Here is a 19540-nt window from a genome sequence, read left to right as displayed (position 1 = left end):
TTATATTGTGGCACTTTTTATTGTTATTGTGGAAATCCATCTGGGATTATGATGCTCAGGATTTAATCATTAAAACATATTTTTATACCCTCCTACTTTGGAATTTTAGCAGCAAGGTATCAGGTATTGTATTTTCATATGTTTGATGACATTTATTTATACCTTATGGTCTCAGAAGGCGAAGAGACTTCTGAGTTTAACTCATTCACAGATTTGCGCTTAAATACATACTTCTGCTTGAAAATTCCTGTGTAGCTGAGGCTTGTATAGATTGAAAAACACTACATATGAATATATATTGAAAATATCAGTAAATTGAAGTGAGTGTGTGTGTGTTGGGTGGAGGCTGTTTCTTTTGTTACTTGTTACTTTGATGACTAAAAATAGTCCAGATCACAAATTAGCAAACTTAGCAACATTATGCTTTTATTATGAAATAAAATGATACCAGTTCTCTTATGAGGATGAAGGCATGTACATATTATCAAACTTATACAGGTATTTCCTGCTTTCTGAAAGTTCATTGTTGCTATACTTTGCTTTTATGAAAGACCTTCATTAGTATGGTAGTGGCGTTTTTCATTAAAGCAAAAATCCTCTTCAGATTTCTTTCAGTTAGAGAACACAGGTGCCAATCAATGTAGATCTTCCGTAAAAGGAAAGCGGCCTCACCTAAGGTGCGGAGGGGCACCTGTAGTTAACTGGTGTTCATTCTTTCCCAAGACACCATTCTATACTAGGCCGGATAAAATTGAAATGTGTTTTTTGGCCCTGCCTTTGAAAGGGCTATATACCAGTTTCAGAACTTTAGAAAATCTAAGGAATGCGTGAGTGGGATTTTCAAGGTTGGCAATATAGAATTTGAGGACGCTTCACCTTGCTGTGTCAGATCTGTTATGTTGGTGATGTTACCCAGCATGTTTGCTAGATGGCGCTAGAGTTCATGCCTCTTACAGAGACTTGCTTTCACCTGTCCTCTGTCTAAATGTAGAGGAGTTCCTTAGTTTTACAGTCATTATTGTAGGATTTGAAAACGTACCACCTTAAAAATATTATCCACAGAGTGTTACTTTGTCTAACATCATTTAACATGCTATTTTCCTTTAGTCTTTACATGAAAAGATCTGACAATACAATATAAAAACGCTTTCTTTGAATATTCATGTTAAGAGGGAGGCCTAAACATGTCCAAAAGGAGCTTTTTCAGAAAATAGTGAAAATTGAGCTTTCTGTATGGTTTATACTTGAAATTGAGTCGGGGAATTAAATAGTTACATGCTTATTTTAAACTTAAAAATATCAATTTTTTGAATCAATTATTTTAATGTTTTAGTTGAAAGGCCCCTGTAATCCATATATGCATATAAACACATATAGGGGGATTAGAAATGAAGAAAAAAAATAATTTTAAGGTGTAGTTTTTGTGTAGTCATAAATAAATGCCACATTTTTGAAGAGGCAATACCTTACATTTGTTATTTTCTTCATCTGTTTTGATTTAAAATTATATTATAAAGATACATATATATAAAATAAGTCCCCTGCCCAGTTATTTCACTTTCCCTCATCTAGGCTGACTTTGTAGAGGTAACTGCTGTTAACAATTTGATGTCTGTTCTTTAATAAATTTTTCTGAACAAGACATAAATATATGTTTTTTCATATTTGTGGATTATCTCTCTATATCTTTATAGGTTATCTTCTGATCTGTCTATAATACAGTTTTAATCTTAGAATACCCAACTTTAACCTTTGTATACCCAGTCTTGCACAAAAATATTCAAACAAGAGAACATTCCCAACACATCATAAAATTTCTTGCAAAAACTTTTTCCCCTAAGTCCTTATTGTCAATATTGTTCTCACTTACAGCAATAATTTAAAGACTCACTCCATTCTTACCCCAAGCTTTCTAAATTTCTCCACGCAATTCACTCAAGACCAACCCTCTTCTCTGTCTTTTCTCCTCTCTCTGCTGTAGTTCTATATTATGTCAGTAATTTTTTTTCTCTTTGTTCAACGTCTAGATTTTACAAAACAAATTAGAGTCTTCTAGCTGACTGAGGAAATAAGTCAGTCATTTTCATCTCTCTTGTAATAGAGACGAAAAGGATAACATATGGTTAACATTAGACCATCTTTTCTTTTTATCCCTCTCAACACACACACACATATATGTGCACACACACTCATGCTCACATATCCAGATTTCTTGATCTTTTTTAGTTACATAAATGAAAAATCATACTACACATATTGTTTTGCATTTTGCTTTTTCTGCTCGACAATTTATTATGGACATTTTTAAATGTCCATATACATACATCTACTTCTTAGAAAACAAAATCATTCCTTAACAAACTAATCCATAGTATCCCATGCATTGGTAGGTATGGATGCACTTATGTAACTGTTTCTCTACTGGTATTTGAGTAATCTCTAATTTTATGGTATTATTCTAAGAATACTCTGCTAGACACATTTATGTATTTTCAAAGACACATAATTGGAATGGCTGGTGTGTAAATTTAAAATGTAATTGACAATGCCGTATTGCTTTCCTAAAAGGTCTTACTGATTTATGTACCCATCAGTAATGCACAAGCATGTTCATTTTCCAGTTGTCTTGCAAACACCGCTTAGCATCAATTCGTAACATTTTCCAGTACGAATATTAAAGTTATCTTATTAAATATTTTCCACCTTTTAATCAAATTAATGAATGTATACATTTTATAAAGTAAAATAGGACCATAAATTTATATTTTAAAAAAAGCATTTTTGGGGCACCTGGCTAGCTCAGTCGGTTAAGTGTCTGACTTTGGCTCAGGTCATGATCTCGCGGTTTGCGGTTTGTGGGTTCATGCCCCTCATCGGGTTATGTGCTGACAGCTCAGAGCCTGGAGACTGCTTCATATTCTGTCTCCCTAGCTCTCTGCCCCTCCCCCACTCACGCTCTGTCTCTCCCTCTCAAAAATAAATAAACATTAAAAAAATTTTTTAAATAAAAGCATTTCTTCCCCCGTTCTTGTTCTGACATTCCTGCTAGTCAAATGTTGAATCTCCTAGATTGACTTTTACTTGGATAGGCCAGATTTTGCTATGATAAATTTCTGTTGTGCTTAAGCCAACAGAAGCCAACTGTGCTTAAGCCAGTGCTTAAGCCAACAACTGTTTGTTTCATATTCATGTTCAAAGCGAGCTGAGTGAAATTAGATCTGCTCCACATAGTCACACACGTGTCCAGCTGATGGAGGCTCCACCACTTGCTGTCGGTTGGTTATTTTGACAGGAAAGAGGGTGGGGAACTTTCTCTCTCAGCCTAGAGGTAACACATGTCACTCTACTCACATTTCATTGGCCTGAACTAGTCACATGATCCTGCCTTTTCTCAAGGATTCTGGGCACATAATGGAATATTTAATGAGTGTAACTATCTTTGCCACAAACCTAGAGGGCTCTCATCCTTTCTATCTAATTTTTCAAGTCTGGTGTTTCTTATGATATAGCCAAAATTTAATCTTTCCGCCTTGAAAAACTAGTTCTTTTAAATTTTTCAGTCACATTTTTAATTTCTAAGAATTTTTTTCTTTCATGGTCTTTGTTCTTTTTAAACATTTTTCTTCTGATTTCATGAATTAATTTTTTTTTCTTATTTCTCAGATTTTAATTTTAGTTTTAACTTCTTTGCTTTTTGCCACCTACCATGACATTGCCATTGTTTCTTCAAATTCCCCCTTTCTGGTTTGTGGTGGAGGTGGGTTGATGGCGGTTTTTCTTTCCTATGGAAGGCTTTTCTAAAGTGGTGATTCTTGACTCTTTGTATCTAAGTCACTCCAAAGATGATTAAAGTCTCCATGCAGCTGGGTAGGAGGGCTGGTGAAGGGGCTTGCTAAATGATGTGCAGGGCAGTCAGATGTGGGATATGTGTGGGAACCCCTGAATATTAAAGCTCTGTATTTGTGTGTCTTTTTTCTCTTGAACTTCTCAGTTCCTCCAGAAGACACTCTTCTAAGCCCTGAATGTTTGAAGTGAAAAAGCCTGCCTCCAGTGTTCTGGTAGTTAATTGAAGAAAAAGAGAATGCAAACCTCCCATTCAGTACAAACAGTTTCACTTGACTGTCCTATTTTTAGTCTAGGATTGTGGCAGAATGACCAACTTGCCACCAATATTCATGCTTTCGTATCCATGGTACATGGAGTTATTATTGGAAGCAGCTTCCCAGCCAGACCTATATTTTCCAGCCCCTGTTATATCTAGGCACCTAGTCCATACAACTCTGCATGGGAGATGCTTTATACTCTTTCTTTTTTTAGTTGCTTGTAGTGGAGCTAAACCTCAAACTTTCAAATTTACATTTTGAAGATGGCAGTGTTTGCACTTGGACGCCTAGCTGACTCTGCAGAAGGTGTATTTATTAGTTTCTCGTTGCTGCTATAACAAATGACTGCAAATTTAGTGGCTTCAAACACTACAGATTTCTTATCTTACAGTTGTAAAGGTCAGGTGTCTAAAATGGGTCAGTAGGGCTATGTTTCTCTTAAAGGCCCTAGGGGGAGAATCTGTTTCCTTCTTTTTCAGCTTCTAGAATTCCTAGGCTCATAGCCCTTTGCTTGGTGACCTCTGTTTCTGTTGTCACATCTTCTCTCACTCTGATCCCTCCTGCCTCCTTCTTATAAAGACCCTTGTGATTACACTGGGCTGACCTGAATACCAGGATACCCTCTTCATTTCAAGATTTTTAAATTGGTATTATCTACAGAGTCCCTGTTGCCATGTAGGGTAACCTATGCATAGGTTTTGGGGATTAAAATGTCGATGTGTTTAGAAGGTTATTAGTCTGACTCCCGCAGAACAGGACTGTCTTCTTCACCGTTTATGCACTAACTGCTGTTACATGAGCAAAAAAAAAAAAAACCAAAACAAAACAATCCCAACCAACCAACCAAACAAACAAACAAAAAACCCCAACATCTATCATGTAAAAGTAACAAAACTGGGGTAATTATCTGCTATAGCTTTTTAGCAATATGTTAACAAATACAGAATTGACGTGGGTTATATCATAACAAAAACTTAAAATAGTAACACTGAGTTGGGGGTTCAATAGTGAATGGTGAGAAAACACAGATTTTGTGAAACTCTTATCTGTGATAACATGGAAGGCAGTCAGACTCAACTCCTACTGAGTCCATAACTCTGGTGAGAATGGCTGGGAGGAGCAAGAATATTAGTGTGCGTTGATCATTTATTGATGCATTTAGCACAGTGTTTAAAGAAAGAAATGAGTTTTGTGCAGAATTAAAGAGATTAGACAAAGTTCAGAAATTTGTGGCCTTTCAGACGTAGAAGAGGCAACTGCTTCTAGACACGAGACTTTAGGAAATAAAGACTACAAAAGGCTTTGAATGGCAAAAAACCCATTAAGAGTTCCCAGTTAAACAAATGATTCATCCTGGCAGCAACTATCACATTAAGGATATTACTTTCCCTTTATTTCAGATGGCCTCAAGGTAGATCCCATTAAGTTGGTAGAGAAAGAGAAATAGCCCTGAGAAGCAACAAATTATAGGAGGCTTGGATTTATGACTTTGGGGGTGGTTATGGGCACTAGGAATTGATCTGAAACAAATAGATCAGAAGTCTGTTAAGATTTTTGGAGAATTGTATAACTTAAGAAACTCTTATCTTGGCCTAAAAAAAGCATGTGTTGGTAAAACAACCACAGAGACCCCAATATTTCACCTCAGACTGAGAAACTGATGCCCAAAGTACATAATTCCTCGCGTCTTTATTTGTATCCACTTGCCTTTGCATGCTACCCATCTTCCTTTGACACCAGTTCCAGTTAGTTTCCTGAGTTAAGGAGATTCAATTGCACTAAACAACTTTTTATTTGGCAAAAAATTACAACAGGCCAGACAAATATAAAACCTTACACTCCATTATATCTAAAAAATGTAGGTTCCTCTTTAGCTCCTATGAAAGGTTCCTATGGAGACCTTTCATAGAAGCTAGACTTTGCTACAGAACTTTCATAGAATTAGAGCTTGGAAAGAGCTACAGAACAGATGGTATGTGTTCAGAGGTTGTCTCACTTTTTCAGACTTTATAAGAAATGTGTGCCACTTAGGACGACTCTACGTACTTTTTTGCTTTAGAGTTACCTGATCTCTGTAAGACAGATCTCATCACCTGGCACAGGACCACTCCCAATGAGTGAGTGCTACTAAAACATTGCCATACTATATGACAACGCCCATAAGGTATTGGGCCAAAAATAGATTCCTAATGACTGGGATTGGACTTGTGTTATAAAAGTTACTGATTATACCCACAAATTTTGTATAAAACTCTCATCATGAGTATCTGATGACCACCTTCAGAGTATTCCCTGACATTACACAAGGTCCGTCTGGCCCACTGGTTTCTCTTCTCAGAAAAAAAGAGAGTTGTTTAGATAGTTAAACTTAAGAATAAGAAAAATTGGAGCCTAGTTTACATTCACACTGTTAATCATTGAAAGATAATTTTGGACAGTTTTCTCCTACCCCCAGCCCTCTTCAATTTATATTTTACAAAAGCCCCCAAAGATGTAAATAATCCTACATGCAGTGGTTCAAAGTATAGCAGAAGGGCTAGACAATGTAACTGAGGCTTGAAACCTACAGGAGAGGCTCCTGAAATTAGACAGGTGGTGGTCCAAAATGTTTAGGATACTGGCGTCTAGAGGTGGAATGTATGTTGTCTTAGGAGAAAAATGTTGTATTTACATCCTGACAGACCTCTCTCTAGGGTCTTTTATATTACTAAAAATATCCAGGAAGCCAAGAAATGATGACATCAGGTAATTTGGCTTGTACTTCCATATCTGGTTTTTGGTTTGGGGATGGGATCTTTCTCTTGGTATAATTTGGGCAGTCTTGGCTCCTGCATTATTAGTGAATTACACATTCTGATTACTATCCTTCAGCTAGTATTTGTCTGTTTTCAATGCACAAATGTATGGTTTTCAGAGCCTTAAATGCTGTGGAAAAGTCAATGTCCCAGCAAATTATCCAATTAATGCATTGTCCAGCAAAATAATAAGAAAATCTGACATTTATTAGTGTTGGAATGACTACCATAAGAAGTTCTACACAACCAAAACATGTCATTCAACCATGTAGAACTGGATTAATCACGTGTTTATATGATAATGGTCTATCCTTTATCTCAGGAGGAAGAATGATCTAAAGGGGGACTATATTAGTTCTCTATTGCTATGTAACAATATTGCTATAAACTTAGAGGCTTAAACAAACACACACTTATTACCTCAGCTTCATTGGGTAAGGAATTTAGGAATGGCTTAGTTGGGCCCGTAGTACTTCAGAGTTTCACAGCATTGTAATCAATGTTTCAGCTGGGGCTGCAGTCTCATGTGAGGCTTGACCATGGAAGAACCCATTTCTGAACTCACATGATTGTTGACAGAATTCAGTTTCTGGTGGGTAGTTGGATTGAGGTCCTCAGTTTTGCTGCCTGCCCTCTGGAGGCCCTTGTCTCAGGTCCTTGCTGAGTGGGTTTCTCAACATGGTGGCCTGCTTCCTAAAAGCCAGTAAGGAAGAAAATCTAGCAAGAGGGATGTTATAATTTTTTTAAAGTTTTTTAAAAAAATATTTATTTATTAAATTTTTTTATACATTTATTTTTTTTGATAGAGACAGAGCACAAGTGGGGAGGGGCAGAGAGAGAAGGAGACACAGAATCTGAAGCAGGCTCCAGGCTCTGAGCTGTCAGCACAGAGCCGGAGGCAGGGCTCGAACTCATGAGCTGTAAGATCACGACCTGAGCCTTGAGAGAGAGAGAGAGAGAGCACGCATGCAAGCAGGGAAGGGGCAGAGAGAATCCTAAGCAGAATCCATGCTGTCAGCACATAGCCTGATGCAGGGCTCAAACCCATGAACAATGAGATCATGACCTGAGCTGACACCAAGAGTTGGAAGCTTAACCAACTGAGCCACCCAGGTGCCCAGGATATTATAATCTTATGTAACATAATCACATACATCCCATTGCATTTGCATATTCATTTGATTAGGGGAAAATCATAGATCATGCCCACACTCAGGAAGAAGATATCATAAAGGCATGAATACCAGTAGTTAGGGATCATTGAGACCACCTCATAAAACCCAGGGGATGAGAATTAGAACCAATTAATGTCCTGTTTCTGTGTCAACTTAGACTATGACTGAGGATACTTCCTGCCCATGTTTAAGCCATAATAGGACTGGAAATATTTTTCTGCTTCTACCTTACATAAAACTGAGAACAAGTAAAAGTAATTTAACTACTTGATTCAGGAACTACTTGCTCCTGGAAGTTAAAACTCTGAGCCAACTTACTTACCAAAACCAGCAGTTTATCATGACTCTTAATTACGACCCTCACCTCTTTCTGCCCATGCATCTGGAACTATTATGCCATAAATGTCATTATGTCTCTCTTACTACCAACCAGATTCTATCAAGGTATGGTTTGCCTTACAGCAGAAAGCCTAATAAACTTAGCTTTGTTTGATCATCTTTGTTCTGGTGGTCTTTTTTAAAGGGTTAATAATCAACATTATAACTTCATGGTTGTTTTGGTGTCAAATATAGTATGTATCCCTTGTATTCTAAGAAAAAGACTAATATCAAAGCAATTTTATTTAGTCATACCTTAAAGATAAGGCCTTCTCTTCATGTTATCTTAGACCTTCAGGGTGACTAAGTTCCCTATCTTCTGTTTTGGGAGGAAAGCTTATGAATATTCTGAGATGGGGCATTGCCCTCATAGGAGAGGAATTAGGTCAGTGTCTTGGAATTCTTCCACATTGGTTGTTTGATAAAAGAAAGATCTTCTCATGACTGAGGTCCTTTGTGGGTGGCAATGAGGAGAACTGACTCAGCTCTCACACAGCCTCCCTTGCTGAGAGTGAACTGTGTCCCTGCTCCAGCAGGTGCTTGGTCTTTCACTTTCCTTTTCTTAGAGTAATGGGTCTTGCCCTGCTGTGGTCAACTTTTTATCTAGTGCCTCAGACATAAAAGATGTCATTTGGAAAGAGGCATCTGACTACTTTTGCTTGTCTCAGAGTAGCAATGGTGTTTAATAGTCAGATGTTTCTGATGATGCAATGAGTCACTCAGGACTAGCTGTCTAAGTTGGGAAGCAGGATGGGGGACAGGGGAAGAGGCTCCAGGAGGAATGTGCACATTAACATTTCAAAATATTTGACCACACTATTTCCTCTCTACTACACTCCTCCCTCTTTATCGTGGCTGAGCATGTACATTTGAAGCCATGTAAGTTAAATAAATGTTCCATATGACTGTGTAGTTTCTTTTTTTTTAACTTGAAGACAAATTTTTATTTTTTAAATTTTTATTAAAATTTTTTTTAAGTTTATTTATTTATTTTTCGGGGGAGTGGAGAGGGAGGGAGAGAGAGAGAATCTCAAGTGGACTCTGTGCTGATGGTGCAGAGCCTGATGCAGGGCTCAAACCCACAAACTGCTAGATCATAACCTTAGCTGAAACCAAGGTCTGGATGTTAACCAACTGAGCCACCCAGGCACACCTGCAGAAAAATTTTTAAACAAACTGCTTACTTAAAAAATTTTTTAAAACGTTTATTTATTTTTGAGACAGAGAGAGACAGAGGGCAAGAGATAGAGGGGCAGAGAGAGAGGGAGACACAGAATCTGAAACAGGCTCCAGACTCTCAACTGTCAGCACAGAGCCCGACACAGGGCTCTAACCCACGAACCGTGAGATCATGACCTGAGCCAAAGTCAGACGCTCAACCAACTGAGCCACCCAGGTGCCCCAACAAACTTCTTATTTTAGAACAGTGTTAGGTGTATAGAGAAAGGGTGACACTAATACAGAGAGTTCCATTTATTCCAGACCCAGTTTTCCTTATTATACATTATTATTATGTGAAGTCCATACTTTATTCAGATTTCCTTAGTTTCTACCTACTGTACCTTTTGTGTTTTGGTGCCCCATCCAGGGTACCACATTGTACTTTGTCATCATGTCCCCATCTTCCTTGTTTTTGATTATCTTGACAGTTTTCAGGAGTAGTTGTCAGGTATTTTCTAGAATATTCCTCAATAGGGGTTTGTCTGGGGTTTTTGTCACAATTAGACTGGGCTTGTGAATGTTTTGGAGGAAGACCATAGAAGTAAAATGCCACTTTTAATCATTGAATGAGACAACTGTGTTTGTCAGGTTTCTCTGTTGTAAAGTTACTCTCCGTCATATTTCTATACTGATTTTTGTTTTGTTTTGTTTTGTTTTTTGTTTTTTTGAGAGAGAGCACAGGTGGGAGAGAGGGGCAGAGGGAGAGAGAAAGAGAATATCAAGCAGGCTCTACACTCAGGGCAGGGACTGACATGGGGCTTGAACCCATGACCCTGGGATCATGACCTGAGCTGAAATCAAGAATCAGACAGTCAACCCACTGAGTCACCCAGGCACCCCTATGCTGTACTTTTTGGAAAGAAGTCAGTATGCTTAGTCCATTCCAAAAGGATGAGGATTTATGTTCCATCTCCTTAAGGAATACCTACATAAATTATTTGGAATTCTTCTGTCTCTTCTTGCTCATTTATTTATTTATTGAATTAGTCATTTATTTCTGTCAGTATGACTCAGGGATATTTATTTTATTCTTTGGGTTATCATCCAATGCTACTTAATTCATTTTGTTGCTCAAATGGTTTCAACTTTGGTCATTAGGAACTCTTTCAGTTGACTCTTGTGTCCCTTTGACATACTCCACTATTTTCTTTTTTAAAGCACTTCCTTATTTTCTGCTACTACAAACTACGAAATGCTCCAGGCTCATCTTGTATACTTCCTGTATTTTCTTTTTAATTAAAAAAAAATACTTGAAAGAGCTAGCAAATGAGAGAAATTCAGAAATGCTCATTTTACCCCAACTAAACTATTTAGCTTAATACATACACTTTTTCTTGTAGAAATTTTCCTATTCTCTCCATTTTAAACCATTATAATGTGAAATCATTGGTAACATCATAAAAATATGATAAATCAAATTCAATTAACTTCAGAATTTAGGAAACTTGGTGGATCTGATATAGTTTCGTGTTGGCTATTGGTGAAGTTGACCAAGCAACTAGCTTTGAGTGTTCGAAGTAGTCTGTTCCTGACTATTCATACCCTGATCCCCTGTAACTTTTGGCATAAGGTTTCTACTTTCATATGTACCTAAACTTTCTTGCCAGGCAAACAGGTAGCCTAGGGCTCTGAGTGGCCTGCAGTATTGGGAGAGATGGCTTCTTCTGCTTGAAGGCATGAAACCATGGGAAATTAAAGTCACCATTCTGGGAAGAGACTGGATTAAGATGCTATGTAGGACAAAGAATCAAATCGAAAAAGCAAGACTTCATTCTAAATCAAAATATTTGCAGCAAAACAGTGCAGAAAATAAGGTAGTTCTGGAAGTGAGGACTGGAGATACTCTCAGTCCAACAGTGTGAAGGGACAAAACCTTTTATCAGGTGCTTGATGGCAAGAGATAACTGTTAGAAGAAATAGCCTAGAAATAGCCTGGTTTCAGATATGGCTATTTCTCTTACTAATTATGAATTGTTGGGAATTCTATATACCCTCTCTGAGCCTCAGTTTTCTCAAATGTAAAAATAAAGCAAATACTGATACCTACCTCATTACATTGTTGAGATAATTAAATGAGATAATATGAAGAACGCTTAACAAGATATTGGACACCTAGGAAGATTTCAGTAAGTCAGACATTGTTTTATTGTGTATTATGTAGAGTCATAAATCTCTTCCAACTAGCCCTTTGTATGATATAGCTCATTAAAAGAAATTGAAGGTGCGAAGATACAAAGGAACAGTTAGCTGAGAGTGCTAAGTAGCTTTTAGCATCTTTTCCATTTCCTACAACTTAGGTCTTGTTTATATGTTGAAATAAGATGGAGATTCCATCATTCTTTAATTGATCAGTGTAGATAGGTATACTAGTTTTAGCAGGTTTTTCTGTAGTTGATTTATCTTATATATTATAAAACTTATCTAATTTTAATTTTTAGTTGATATTTTCTTCATTAGAAAGTTTCCTGTTTTCTTTATTAGAATGGTATTTTTTAAAGAAAGAAACATGGATTAAGGTAACATGAAAAATAATGGAGTGTACAAAGGACATTTAGTTTACTAAGCATTTTCATATAAATTACCTCAAGAGAAGCATCTTGGATATATGAGATCCAATGAGTGAAAGAGTGAAACTTCCTTGTTAAATTCCTGATAGCAGCCTAGCTACAAAATACAGAGTTTAATTGTGAATAACCTTTGTGTATTTAGTCAGGGTTCCCTATATATGTGTATGAATATATACGGAGAGAAGGAGAGGGAGAGATGTATTATAAGCAGTTGGCTCACATGGTTATGGAGGCTGAGAAGTCCAGACCCAGGAGAACCATCTTTTATTCTATTTAGGCCTTTAAAAGATTGCATAAGACCTGCCCACACTGGGAAAGGCAATCTGCTTTACTCAGTGTATGGATTCAAATGTTAATTTCATCCAGAAACATCCTCATACACACACTCAGAAGTTACGTGTAACCAAATATCTGGCCACCTTGTGGCCCAGTAAAATTAACACATTAAATCAACCATCAAACTCAAGCACCAGCTCTATCATGCTAGTTCTTTCAACAGAGCTTACTTAGCCTCAAATCTCAAGAGGTCAAGGAAATAATCTGTGGCAAGATGGTAAAGTATTATCATTTGTAAAGGAAAAAACAAATACATAAGCAGTCAACAATTGAAATATCGATGAAGACGTGTGACCCTTCAAAGTTCTGCTTTGGTTTAGCCCAACCCTTTTTCATTATGGGTAGAGAACATACCAACCAAGGCAGCTGACACTTGGTTGACATGGTACAGGGTTTTGGACAGTATCCTCAATTTCCTCCTGGGGACTTATGATTGTAAAGTGGGATCCAAAGAATCTTATATAATATGATTTTGGAGTACAATCAATTAATATCAGCTAGGTCTCATATTTCTTCTAGTTTCATTATCTCCCCCACCCCCAATCCCAGGATCCTTCTGTTAATTAGGATAATATAACTCCAGTATGGCTTAAGGACCCTAAGATTTCATGCCTATTTCTTCTCAGTGACCCCTAAATCTGTATCTCCATCTTGGACATCACTTCTCAGCTCAAGACTCTATATCCAATATCTGACCCTTTCTTGTCACACTCACTATGCATCATGTAGATAATGCAGTGATCCTCAATGAAACTGAATTCTTGATTAGGAAGCTTCTAAAGCTATTGTATAAAGTTCCAGGCAGTTCTAGAACACAAGAGACAGAAACTGCCCAAAACTTTGCCTGTGCTTTGGATACTTGAGATTCCTTTAGAGACAACTGTATTTGTGTTCTGGGGAAAATCAAGCACAAGTAGTGAGCACTTTTAGATATGGTGTTGGATGTGCCCTAATGCAAGCCCCTAGTGATCCCCTCCTCTTGAGTGCGCATGGAGACTGTGACTTGATTGTAACCAATAGAATATGGCAAAAGCGATGGGAGTTAATTGTATTTCATTCTATATGAGTCCATTTCAGTAGAGTCTGCTGGCCTGGTGGAAATAACTGCCATGTTGTGGGTCACTTGTGGAGAGGGTCACATAGTAGGGAGCTGTGAGTTGCCTCTAGAACTAGAGGGGGACTTCCAGATGATAGCCAGTAAGAAATGGACATTCAGTCCTACAAGAGCAAGAAAATGAAATCTGCCAACAACCTGAGAGACCTTTGAAGTAAATTCCTCATTCAAGTCTCTAGATGAAGACACAGTCCCACCTATACCTTGGTTGCATCCTTGTGAGTCTCTGATGGAAGGACCCAGCTAAGCCATGCTGGACTCCTGATGACACATGAAAGCTGTGAGATAGTAGGTGTGTGTTGTTTGAAGATGCTAAGTTTATGGTAATTTTGTTGCTCATCACTAGAAAACCAATACACACATGTAGCTCTAAAGAAATTTCCTATCTTATGTTCCTGAGAAGATTAAAAAAAAAATTATTGAAGTATGAATGCACATCACAAAAATACAGTTCAGTAAAGTTATGCAAACTGAACACATCAGCACCCAAATCCAGAAACAGAACACTACCAGTCCTCCAAAATCCCTTGAGGAAGATTGGAATGCCAGGAACTAACTGGATGCAGGTGTTTCAGATGGAGAAGTTAAGTGCTGTGTGTATCGATGCTAATTGGGTAAAACTTTTAGTCATCTGTGTCTATGGAGTTTATATTTAGGGAAGATATTTTATAATCTGTATTTATTTTTGAGAGATCACAAGGGGGGCAGGGGTAGAGAGAGGGGGAGAGAGGATCTGAAGTGGGCTTTGTGCTGACAGGCTGACAGCAGTGAACCCAAACCAAGAGATCACGACCTGAACAGAAGTTGGAGGCTCAATCGATTGAGCCACCCAGGTGCCCCAAGGAAGATTTTTTTTTTTAAATGAAGATGTAGACTGCGTTGAATCTGAAAGTTGATGCTTGTTTTTGGGAGCTGTACGTGTTTGAGGAGCACTGATTTTAGAGTCTGTATACTCTTCCTTCATCTCTGTAATGCTTTATAGCATGCCATCCACTTTCTTAGTCATTATTTCATTGTATTCTCCCAAGAGCCCTGCTAACTAGGTTTGTCAGATATTCACCCTGTAAGCGAGCCTCAGTTATTCATTAGTGCTTAAACATGCTTGGTATGAATCTCAAAGTCAGTACTGATTCTCACGTGGTAGGTGGGGACATGGGTTACTGGTTGGTTTAGGCTGACAGGTTGATACCCATACTGCGTATGTTAAATGTTTTGGCTACCACTCTTTTTCTACCTAGAATAAATACCTAGAATAAAATAATTTCAATCTGAACGAGTCCACGGAGATGATGTATTTCACATGTTTTCAGTAGTGTTCCCCAGATTTCATGGAGGAAGCAGTGGTAACAATGAAGGTGAAATGAGAGGTAAAAGAGAAGGTTGGAGAGAATAAAACACCACACTTCATTCAGCTTCAACTTGAGCCATTTCAGTCTTGGCTCTTTTAAATATTGGTTTTGGGTAAGTTTTTACATGCAATAAAGGATTCTATTCCTTAAAAAAAAATCGAAAACCACTTAAGTATTGTAGCTCTACCATCTTACAAATTAAGAAATTGAAACTTACAAAGGTTAAGTGACTATGAGAAAAATTACACGATTACATCATTAGATTGTAGCAAAATTTGGATACGAACTCAGGTTTTTGAATCTCAGACTTTTTCACGTGTTCCATCTTTGATGCCTAGAGAGCACAGGATAAAGAACTATAAACATATAAACATATATGTAAGCATATATAAACGTAAGTCTAATGTTATCTTAATATGTTTCTTCATGAATATGTATGCATATTTGCAAATTATTTGTTTATAGTGACCCTTAATTCGTGAAGAATTGACATGGCTTACAACAACAAATTAGGAATTTGTAGGAGGGAAAGAAAGATGGACGTAAAGGCACAAAATACCGGTACTAAGGTCTAGATGGTTGTACGGGTGGGCTATGGGTGGACTGTGAGCTTGGTAGAGGTCCGTGCCTAGGAAACCAATTCTGCACAACCTGGATTGGGTTTCTGGCATCTTGAAAACACATGAGATCAACAACTGACAGAAAAACACTTTCAGAATCTGGACAAACAAAAGTAACTGCTCCAGACTGTCAGCTCTTACCGTTCTTGATGTGCATAAGGCTTACTTATTTCCCTTTGCTCTAACATACTCAGACTCCAAGTGCCTGAACATAATGTGGAGAGTTAAAATAGGAGTGCCTCAATTCCCAAAGTGCCTTACATCTGTCAGTTTAAGAGGAAACCATGGTATTGCTTTAATGTGTGTGTGAGTGTGTGTATGCGCCCGCACACACTTTTATTAAACATATGCTTCCAGCCACATTCCACTTGGCAAGATCACAAGTACATAATAGCTACAAGCTGTAAAGAAAAAAATAAAAGAGAACTTAACCAGTGTTTTTAAAAATAAGATAAATACGACCTTCCCAGCTACTTTAAGCATTCATTTACACATTCTTTGAGTGTGCACACTAGCTTTTCTTCTGTCTCCAAGTCTCTATTCACTCCTGCCCAAAGATGAATATTGCAATTGTACATGGTGCAAACATTGGAAATCTGTGTTTACGTTTGTGTTTCCAACTGAATATGCTAATGGTGTTTAATCAGCAGTGATGTTGCTTTATATCAATGTTTTGTGCCACGTACAGCCTCAGTGATAATGTTGTGATAACCAAAATTTTCCCCACATCAAAACTTGGAGACCATCCCAGTTTTTTTTGAACAGCCATTTGATTTCAAAATATGATGAAATCCTTTAATCGTCTTCAGGATTATTTCTGTGTTTTCATTTGATATCCCCTTAGTTTCAGTAAGGGGTGGAGGTGGGGCTTGAAACAGATTTGCCCTTGCAGCAGTTCAGAGATTTTGGTATGCCAAACAAGCTCACCAGCTGTCTCAGAGGACCTGCGGGAGGAGGCTCCAAGGTTGGTGATGCCGTAGAAGGAAATGGCTGCAGGCTACTTGGAGTGCGATTTGGGATACTCTGTGGTGAAATCCAGCAGCACGCTGGCCAGAAAAACAAGAATCCAGGGGCAGTTGAGTGTGATGGAGGTAGGAAATGACAAGCTTTTAGTCGAGAATTTACAGAACATATTTCTAATCCTCTAATAATCTAGCTAAGGCATGAGAGGGCCTGCACAAGATTTGATGAGTGTCTGACCCTAAGCAAAGAGCTACTCTGCAGATAAAGTATGTACTCTTTTTTTTTTTTTTTTTTGGCAAATATATTCCCTTATTCAATCTGGGCCACAAAGACAGAAGGTACACAGAGTTTGTTTCTTTTGTATCCTAATGCAAACCAAAAGAACAACAGCAAATTATTTAAGGTCTATCAGTAAATGCAGTAAAGGGTCATACTCTTGAGTCTTAAGACACACACATATCCCTCTCCTCTCAAAAAAAAAAAAAAAAAAAGGAAGAATAGCAACCCCAAACCCCCAACTTCCTTTTATAGAGTAGAAGTATTTCTTATTCTTTGTGTATGTTCAAAGTTGGGACTGCTTTTTTTTTCCCCCCTCAGTGAGTCTGTGAGAACCCTGCTGGGCTTTTTTTTAACAGAAACATGACATACCTTTTAAGGAATACTGTCATCTGGAAAACAACCCACCCTTTGCATTTTAACCTTGTTAAATTGTATCCAGATTCTCTTTAGTGCTGCTTCTCTCACAGGACATAAAACATTTTGGTTCTTAAACACTTATGAGAGGTACACTGCTTGAGATGTACAGATAGCTTTCATTAGCACTAATGGGAGCTATGCTTCTGCAGGAGAGAATAGAGCCCGAAGATTTTAAATTATGCTTGATGCAGATCTTCCAAATGGAATAAATTACGAGGGATGCTTAGGGGGAAAAGGTCTAAATATCCCCTAAAGCCATAGTTTAATAGCAAAGCAATACTTCTGAGTAACGGAAGTGAAGTCAACAGTAATGGCTTTGCACCTATCACCATGCTAAGTAGCTGATATTGACTCTTGAAAATTCTTTATTGGATTAGTACTGCACTTGAATTCCATTATTTTCCAAAGGACCTGAGAGATAGTTGTCTGTCTTGAATAGTCCACTAAAATGGATTCAGTTCAGTGCACTTTTCAAGGCCATTTATCTTAAAATCAGTAAGTTTCCAATTGGCGAGCATAATACCAAGATCTTTATTTTTGTTTCTTAATGACCCATTCTGAAAATAGTGCTCCCTGAATCTTTCTTTTTGGGGCATATCTTTTATTTTGTTTTTTTAAAAAATATCTACATTTCATTTTTCTTTGAGAACTATTGCCCACATCTCTGAGATCACTGGAATTGTTTCCTATATTGTTCATTTTGTGGCATATCTCCTGTCTTCTTATTTTAAAATTTGTCACATTTTCTTTTATTTGAGACTTTTTGTGTTGTGAATTATTACCTCCCTCCCACCCCCAAAATAACTGAAAAACTGGAGGAGGTTTTTTTTGTTTTTTTTTGTTTTTCTTAATTTTATTTTTATTTACTTTTTTTTAATATATGAAGTTTATTGTCAAATTGGTTTCCATACAACACCCAGTGCTCATCCCAAAAGATGCCCTCTTCAATGCCCATCACCTACCCTACCCTCCCTCCCACCCTCCATCAACCCTCAGTTTGTTCTCAGTTTTTAAGAGTCTCTTATGCTTTGGCTCTCTCCCACTCTAACCTCTTTTTTTTTTCTTTCCCCTCCCCCATGGGTTCCTGTTAAGTTTCTCAGGATCCACATAAGAGTGAAACCATATGGTATCTGGCTTTCTCTGTGTGACTTATTTCACTTAGCATCACACTCTCCAGTTCCATCCACGTTGCTACAAAGGGCCATATTTCATTCTCTCTCATTGCCACGTAGTACTCCATTGTGTATATAAACCACAATTTCTTTATCCATTCATCAGTTGATGGACATTTAGGCTCTTTCCATAATTTGGCTATTGTTGAGAGTGCTGCTATAAACATTGGGGTACAAGTGCCCCTGTGCATCAGTACTCCTGTATCCCTTGGGTAAATTCCTAGCAGTGCTATTGCTGGGTCATAGGGTAGGTCTATTTTTAAGTTTTTGAGGAACCTCCACACTGTTTTCCAGAGTGGCTGCACCAATTTGCATTCCCAGCAACAGTGCAAGAGGGTTCCCGTTTCTCCACATCCTCTCCAGCATCTATAGTCTCCTGATTTGTTCATTTTGGCCACTCTGACTGGCGTGAGGTGATACCTGAGTGTGTTTTTGATTTGTATTTCCCTGATGAGGAGCAACGTTGAGCATCTTTTCCTGTGCCTGTTGGCCATCCGGATGTCTTCTTTAGAGAAGTGTCTATTCATGTTTTCTGCCCATTTCTTCACTGGGTTATTTGTTTTTTGGGTGTGGAGTTTGGTGAGCTCTTTATAGATTTTGGATACTAGCCCTTTGTCCGATATGTCATTTGCAAATATCTTTTCCCATTCCATTGGTTGCCTTTTAGTTTTGTTGGTTGTTTCCTTTGCTGTGCAGAAGCTTTTGATCTTCATAAGGTCCCAGTAGTTCATTTTTGCTTTTAATTCCCTTGTCTTTGGGGATGTGTCAAGTAAGAAATTGCTACGGCTGAGGTCAGAGAGGTCTTTTCCTGCTTTCTCCTCTAAGGTTTTGATGGTTTCCTGTCTCACATTCAGGTCCTTTATCCATTTTGAGTTTATTTTTGTGAATGGTGTGAGAAAGTGTTCTAGTTTCAAACTTCTGCATGTTGCTGTCCAGTTCTCCCAGCACCATTTGTTACAGAGACTGTCTTTTTTCCATTGGATATTCTTTCCTGCTTTGTCAAAGATGAGTTGGCCATACGTTTGTGGGTCTAGTTCTGGGGTTTCTATTC

General features: G+C 37.9%; 1 non-coding gene across 1 annotated transcript; it reads right to left on the bottom strand.

The window, feature by feature from the left end:
- Nucleotides 1-16918: 16918 nt before the first annotated feature.
- Nucleotides 16919-17042, bottom strand: LOC125174275 (small nucleolar RNA SNORA31). The gene has a single exon (XR_007155389.1). It is a non-coding gene; the product is annotated as a small nucleolar RNA SNORA31 (small nucleolar RNA).
- Between the last annotated feature and the right edge of the window lie 2498 nt (nucleotides 17043-19540).

Source organism: Prionailurus viverrinus, chromosome C1, assembly GCF_022837055.1.
Source record: "Prionailurus viverrinus isolate Anna chromosome C1, UM_Priviv_1.0, whole genome shotgun sequence".
NCBI classification, from domain to species: Eukaryota; Metazoa; Chordata; class Mammalia; order Carnivora; family Felidae; genus Prionailurus; species Prionailurus viverrinus.
Note: the sequence above shows the minus strand (reverse complement) of the source record. Positions and strands in the feature narration are given on the sequence as shown.